The sequence below is a fragment of the Dioscorea cayenensis genome, unplaced genomic scaffold (genome assembly GCF_009730915.1).
Source record: "Dioscorea cayenensis subsp. rotundata cultivar TDr96_F1 unplaced genomic scaffold, TDr96_F1_v2_PseudoChromosome.rev07_lg8_w22 25.fasta BLBR01001122.1, whole genome shotgun sequence".
Taxonomy (NCBI): Eukaryota; Viridiplantae; Streptophyta; class Magnoliopsida; order Dioscoreales; family Dioscoreaceae; genus Dioscorea; species Dioscorea cayenensis.
The window spans coordinates 1,182-8,907 of NW_024087513.1; the positions used below are offsets into that span (position 1 = coordinate 1,182).

General features: G+C 42.4%; 1 non-coding gene across 1 annotated transcript; it reads right to left on the bottom strand.

The window, feature by feature from the left end:
• Positions 1-5,282: 5,282 nt before the first annotated feature.
• Positions 5,283-5,389, bottom strand: LOC120255655. Its single transcript, XR_005535068.1, has one exon. It is a non-coding gene; the product is annotated as a small nucleolar RNA R71 (small nucleolar RNA).
• Between the last annotated feature and the right edge of the window lie 2,337 nt (positions 5,390-7,726).

Here is a 7,726-nt window from a genome sequence, read left to right on the forward strand (position 1 = left end):
AAAGACCTCCTCTCCAAACCCTAGCCGTCTCACGCCTCAAGAGCCGCACAAAAGATGAGAAAGAATAGGGCAAAAGCGGCTATTTATAGGCCTTAGATCGCATCATCGCACGTGCCCTCATGCGCCGTGTGGATTTTTCCGCAGCCCGCGTGGGCTGCAAGAATTTCCACGCGTGGCGCGAGATTTCCATGCGGTCAGCGTGATGCAATTTTTGCTACGGTGCTGTTACGTTGAAATTGCTACGATGCTTTTCACAAAAACACGATCCGAACACTCTTCTCTTAAGGCCACATGTCCGGGCACGCGTCCATGTGGTAGGCTATAAAACTTTTTCTTCATCGACGTATCTTTGAGAGGTCTTGCAATCTTCACAAAGAGAAGGAATATGAAGATGTGGCTGCCTTTGTGCCCTACCAAATAGTGAATTGACTTGAATCTTCTTGGAAGTTGGCACACATCTCCACGTTTATGATTTGCTCTCGTGTCTTGGTCCTTGAATTGAACAAGAACTCCCAACATTGTGTCTTTATAGCCTATCTTTGCTTCCTTTTTACTCTTCAAGGCATTCACAACCTATATTCATAAAAGAACACCAAATACACCATATGAGACATAAACCACAGTAAAAATGATGCTCAATGCATGTAAAACATATATAAAAATATGTCTACTCAAGCACTTATCATGGACATAGTGTTGAAATTAGTTGAGTTTTTCACACACACACGCATTCGGATTTTATCACATTCATTTTTGATTGGATTGTTTTCTAGAGCATTGATTGTTTTGTCTAGTGTTTGATTCTCTCCATGACTGTAGAATTTTATTCCTGTACTCTTTTGGTGAACCTAAGGCCAAGCACTTCTCTTTTCTTTCCATGAGTTTAATGTTTAATTTTGCTTGAGGACAAGCAAAGACTTAAGTGTGTGGGAGTTTGATAAATGCTTGAGTAGACATATTTTTATATATGTTTCACATCCATTGAGCATCATTTTTTACTGTGGTTTATGTCTCATATTGTGTATTTGGTGTTCTTTTATGCATATAGGTTGTGAATGCCTTGAAGAGTAAAAAGGAAGCAAAGATGGGCTATAAAGACATAATGTTGGGAGTTCTTGTTCAATTCAAGGACCAAGACATGAGAGGAGTTTATAAACATGGAGATGTGTGCCAACTTCCAAGAAGATTCAAGTCAATTCACTAGTTTGAAGGAAAGGCAGCCACATCTTCATGTTTCTTCTCTTTGTGAAGATTGCAAGACCTCTTAAAGATACATCGATGAAGAAAAGTTTTATAGCCTACCACATGGACGTGAGCCCGGATATGTGGCCTCAAGAGAAGAGTGATTGGACCGCGTTTTGTGAAAAGTACTGTAGCAAAATTACTGTAGTAGTAATGTATTAAAATTACTATCCACGCGCCCGCGTGAAAATTTCTGCAGCCCACGCGGCCACGTGGAAAATCCACACGGGCGCGTGAGGGCATGTGACAGGCGCGATCTAAGGCCTATAAATAGCCGTTTTACCCTATTCTTTCTCATCTTTTGTACGGCTCTTGATGGGTAAGACGGCTAGGGTTTGGAGAGGAGGTCTTTGCGGCTTTGGAGGCGCTTCGTCACCAACTTTGATCGATTCCTCCTCTGTCATAGCATCAAGGAAGCCACCGGTGAACCTAGCTTTGGAGTGGGACTTTCAAGACGTCGAAGCTCTCCATCAAGGCCCTCAGTTCATATATAAGGGGGTTTATTTCTATGGTTTTAATGTACTTTCATACATTGATGGTGTGTTTTGTATGTTGCTCCATGGAGAGCTAAAACCCTAGAGGGTATTTGGGCTTGTGAACCCTAGGATTCTCATCTTTTGTGGATTTGCTTAGTGTTTCTATTTAATCCGAGTTTGATTAAGTTTTAATCTTGTATTCTCATTGCTTGCTTGTTTAATTAATCCTTGTGGTTGATTGGATTTGCATGATTTTTTACTTTGATGTGAGAGAGGTCTCCATTAGAGTTAGAACTTCAAGATTAAAGAGGGTTGAGAGGGTGAGTCATGAGATAGTGGAGTGTCCCCTCTCCCTTCTGATTGAGTGTATTCTATCTCTGTTCCTTAAGCTCTATGCAAGCATATTTGGTGTGAGGCGTGAGATTGAGAGATTTCTCCGCCGGGACCTTGTAGGGGGTTAAGATCCTTCTCCGGGAATTAGGGTTGGATCAATCTTTAGGAATCGGATACAACTCTTAGATACCGTAGAGTGCTTTGCAGTCATATGTGGTGTGAGGTGTTGAGATTGAGCGATTTCTCCACCGGGACCTCGTAGGGGATTAGTATCGGTGATCGGGAGGCCGGATCCGATTATATTTGGATTTCCACGACTTAACTTACTCATCATAGAATCAATTTGCTTATTTGGTACCTAATACGTGAATCCTAGGGGGAGCATTGCCCGAATACCCCACTTTTACTGATTGAGATTTCCATCCATTTTACCCTTGCATATTTGTCTCCGGTATTCATTTCTTCGCACATTAGATCACCACACCTTTCCATTTATCATTAGGTTAGAAAGCAGAGAAGAAGTTAGTACTAGTAGCCCTGTTCCCTGTGGATTCGACTACCCACTCACCGGGGTAATTATTACTTTGACACCCGTGCACTTGCGGTACATACACGCATATTCGGACGCGTGTCAACTATGCTGACCAAGGGAGGAGGCCCTTGGAGTTCAAGGTTGGTGACAAGGTTTGTGATAATGCTTGTGTGATAAGAATGCGAAGTGTTCTTTCCATATGATGAGCATTACTTTTGTTAGGTTTTAGCACTAATACGTGTGTATTTATGTACTTTTATGTAGGTTGTGTTGTGAAGACGATTACTTGTGAAAGAAGCCATTGTAGATTGTTTTACGCATTATTTGGAGGAGATATTGAGAAGGCTCAAACGCGGAGACATGAGTCATGTTTAGAATGCTAGAATGTGTGCCAACCTCCTCGTATTCGAGCTACAGCAATGATTCGGAGGGGCACGAAGGCAGTTACATCCTAGTATTCCGGCTTGTGCATATTTAGCAAGATCTCCACCAGTGTTACTGTTTATTGAAGAACTAAGACGATCTACGACGTGAACGTGTGCCTATTTACGTTATCTCGATGAAAGCATGGATTCGGGAGTATTTTATGAGATTACTGTAGCAGGTAATGTAGCAATACTGTAGTAAACCACTGTACTAGGTACTGTTCACAGCCGGCCGAAGAAAGAGCAAAACAGAGTCACACGGGCGTGTGGAAATTCCACAGGGCCATGCGTTAATTCCACAGACCCGTGTGAAATATCCACAGGGGCGTTTGGAATCCCGATTCCAACCCTATTTAAGGCCAATTTCAGCCTCGATTTCAGGATTCTTTTCTCCATCTTTTCCCCAACTTGAGAGAGGACTGCGGCAAGGATTTTGAGAGGTATTGGCTAGGGATTTAGACAGGTTCTATGGCTCTGGCATCATCATCTCTTTGGAAGAAGGTTGGTAAGGGAGCCTCCGTTGGATTTATTCGGCGAGGCGTATCTTATACCGGACAAGGGGATCTTGCGACGAGTAAAGGACTATCCACAAGACCATCACCATGACTATCGAGGGGGTTTTCCTATCGATTGCTTTCTTTTACATTTGATTTCATTATCTTTTGTATTCTGCTCCATGGAGAGCTAAACCCTAGTGGGTACTTGGGTATTTATGAACCCTAGGATTTATTGGTTTCATTGAATCTTTTTATTATGGTTTCAATTAATTGATGTTATTGTGAGTTCCAATCTTGAATGTTTGATTGTTTGAATACTCCCTTAGAGTGACACTAAGGTTGAGAGTTCATGTGGTAGCCCTTGTGAGTGAGTGACACACCACGAGAGTTAGACAAAGCTTGATTGGAGAGGGTTGAGAGGGTAAGTCGAGAGGTACATGAGCGTCCTCTTTCCCCTCCGGTGTGATAGATTCTACCTCTGTTCCTCGAGTTCTTTTTGGCCATAATAGAGTGAATGAGCTAAGGGATGACCATCCGCTGGGGCTTAGTTGCGAGTGCAACAGAGTGAAGCGTTGAGGTGATTTTAGCATCTAGGGCTTCATTATGGTTAGTGATCTTTCTTCTGGACCAAAGGGTTAGGTCTACAATTAGAAAGAGATTTATCACTTGGAATCCCCAGAGCTTAATGCAATCCTTCTTACGAGTACGAGGTTGAGAGGTTGTTCAACCTCTCCTCCGGGACATGTAGAGGATTAGGCTTGGTTAACCCTAGATTTGGCACCATGCATTAAAGGACATCCCTGACTCACCATTCCATTAGTTTGGAAGCATAATAGAGAGTTCTTGCACTTAAAACGATTTTCCTAGGCAGATCAATACCCGGGTACCCCATCTTTATCAATTGCCTTACCTTTTCCTTTACTTTTGTTCTCTTTCGGGTTGTTTTACTTCTTAGAATTGAATCTTGTCACACATATCACTATTCATCTTTCATATAGTTAAGAAGCAAATTAAGTATTTTTATTCCCTTTTCCCTGTGGATACGATACGCTACTTACCTGGGACATATTACTTCGACAACTCCGTGCACTTTCGGGGAGCACTGTCATGTTTTTAGCGCCATTGCCATGGAACAGGCATTTAGAGATACTTTGCACTTTTGTTTCCTTATTTATTCCTTTATCCGTTCTATTTCACCTTTTCTTTTCTATCATCATTCTGATTTGTTTTATTCCCTTTGTGCAGCTTTAGGTTGATAACCCGAGGGAACCCCTCAATATTGATTGAAGAAGACCCCGAGCTTGAAAGAACACTAAGAAGGAAAGGGAAAGGACCTGTGGAAGAACAATCTAATCTAGCTGATTTGGAAGTTGAAGGGTCAGATAATATGGTAGAATAGAATAAGCAGCAGAGGACACTTTCTGATTATGCTAGACCCTCAGTTTTGGGCACACAATCGAGTATTGTGTGACCCCCAATTATAGCTCAGAATTTCAAGCTAAAGCCGACATTCATCCACATATTGCAGCCATCCGCACAGTTTAATGGTTTGGCCGATGAGGATCCAAACAGTCACATAGATAACTTTCTTGAGGTGTGTGATATGCTCAAGATAAACGGGGTGACAGATGATGCCATCAAGTTGAGAGCCTTCCCATTTTCCCTAAAAGCGAGAGCAAAGCAGTGGCTACACTCATTACTTAGAGCCTCAGTTACTACATAGGAGAAGATGGTAGAAGCTTTTCTAGCCCATTATTTCCCTCTTGGAAAATCTGCAAAGCTTAGGAATGAGATCTCATCCTTTGTATAGTCGGAATTGGAGTCTCTATTCGAGACATGGGAAAGGTTCAAGGAGCTCCTGAGAAAGTGCCCATAACACGGATTCCAGGAGTGGATGATTGTTCAGACTTCGTACAACGGGTTGAATCCGAGTACAAGACAACTCTTAGATGCGGCAGCAGGAGGTACCTTAGGTAGCAAGACTCCCGATGAGGCCTATCAACTTATTGAAGAAATAGGGTTAAACAGCTACCAATGGAATGCCAGGGAAAAGGAAAAGGTGGCAGGTCTTCATGAGATAGATGCAGTAACTTCATTTGCGCCACAAGTGAAAAAATTAAGTAAGAAGTTAGATCGTCTAACTTCAAACAGAGTGGTGGCCGTGAGTACTTGCACCAGGTATGGTGGAGGACATGCTCCATCTGATTGCCCGATCTCTATTGGTGGTGCATCTTCGGTTGAGAATGTCAATTTTGTAGGTAATGGCATGAGGACTCAAGGAAACCCATATAGCAATACCTACAATCCAGGTTGGAAGAATCATCCCAATTTCTCGTAGAGCAACCAAGGTCAACAAAAGGCCATGGGGCCATCGGCTTTCCAACAACAAGCCCCGAACATGGAAAATAGAGTTTATGGTTTGGAAACCCGAATGAATGATTTGGAGAAGGCCTTGACTCTATTTGTGCAATCTTCAAATACAAGGTTTGAATCAGTTGAGGCTACACTTCACAATCACACCACCTCTTTGCATAAGCTTGAAAATCAGGTGGGGCAGATTGCGAAGTCTCTCTCGGAAAGGCCACATGGAAGCTTGCCGAGCAATACCGAGACCAACCCTAGAGAGCATGTGAAGGCGATCACTTTGAGAAGTGGTCATGAGGTTGAAGTTAGGCTTCCAGGGAGAAGCCAAAAGAACACACACCCGAGGTTATAGAGGTTGAAGAGGGAACAAGCAAAGAGAAGGAGGTGGCAACCCCACCTTTCAAGCCGATAATCCCTTATCCCTTTAGATTAAAGAATGACCAAGGGAATGAACAGTACAAGAGTTCCTAAGTTTATTCAAGCAACTCCACATCAATATTCCTCTTGTCGAGGCATTAGCTCAAATGCATAAGTATGCGAAATTCTTGATAGACTTGTTGACTAAAAAGAGGAAGTTGGAGGAGAGTGCTTCACTGATTTTATATGCATCTTGCTCGGCGGTGTTGCAAAAGAACATGTTGAACAAGAATAAAGACCCGGGAAGTGATAAGTGCTTGAGTAGACATATTTTTATATATGTTTTACATGCATAGAGCATCATTTTTTACCATGGTTTTTGTCTTATATTGTGTATTTGGTGTTCTTTTATGCATATAGGTTGTGAATGCCTTGAAGAATAAAAAAGGAAGCAAAGATGGGCTATAAAGACACAATGTTGGAAGTTCTTGTTCAATTCAAGGACCAAGACACGAGAGGAGTTCATAAACATGGAGATGTGTGCCAACTTCCAAGAAGATTCAAGTCAATTTCACTGTATTGGTACTGTAGCAATTTCAAGAGAAGAGTGATTGGACCGTGTTTGGGCCACGGCGATGTGGAAAAGTACTGTAGCAAATTACTGTTCACGTGCCCACATGAAAATTTCTACATTTCACGCGGCGTGGAAAAATCCTACAGTAGCATGGGGGCACATGACAGACGCGATCTAAGGCCTGTAAATAGCCATTTTGCCCTATTCTTGCTCATCTTTGTGCGGCTCTTGAGGGGTGAGACGGCTAGGGTTTGGAAAGGAGGTCTTTCCAGCTTTGGAAGTGCTCCGTCACCAACTTTGATCGATTCCTCCTCCGTCATACCATCAAGGAAGCCACCGGTGAACCTAGCTTCGGAGTGGGTCCTTCAAGACGTCGAAGCTCTCCATTAACGCCATCAGTTCATATATAAGGGGGTTTATTTCTATTGTTTTAATGTACTTTCATTCATTGATGGTGTGTTTTGTATGTTGCTCCATGGAGAGCTAAAACCCTAGAGGGTATTTGGGCTTGTGAACCCTAGGATTCTCATCTTTTGTGGATTTGCTTACTGTTTCTATTTAATCCGAGTTTGATTAAGTTTTAATCTTGTATTCTCATGGCTTGCTTGTTTAATTAATCCTTCTGGTTGATTGGATTTACATGATTTGTTACTTTGATGTAAGAGAGGTCTCCATTATAGTTATAACTTCAAGGTTAAAGAGGGTTGAGAGGGTGAGTCATGAGATAGTGGAGTGTCCCCTCTCCCTTCCGATTGAGTGTATTCTATCTCCGTTCCCTACGCTCTATGCAACCATATTTGGTGTGAGGCGTGAGATTGAGAGATTTCTCCATCGGGACCTTGTAGGGGGTTAGGATTCTTCGTCGGGAATTAGGGTTGGATCAATCTTTAGGAATTGGATACACCTCTTGGAATCCCTAGAGTGCT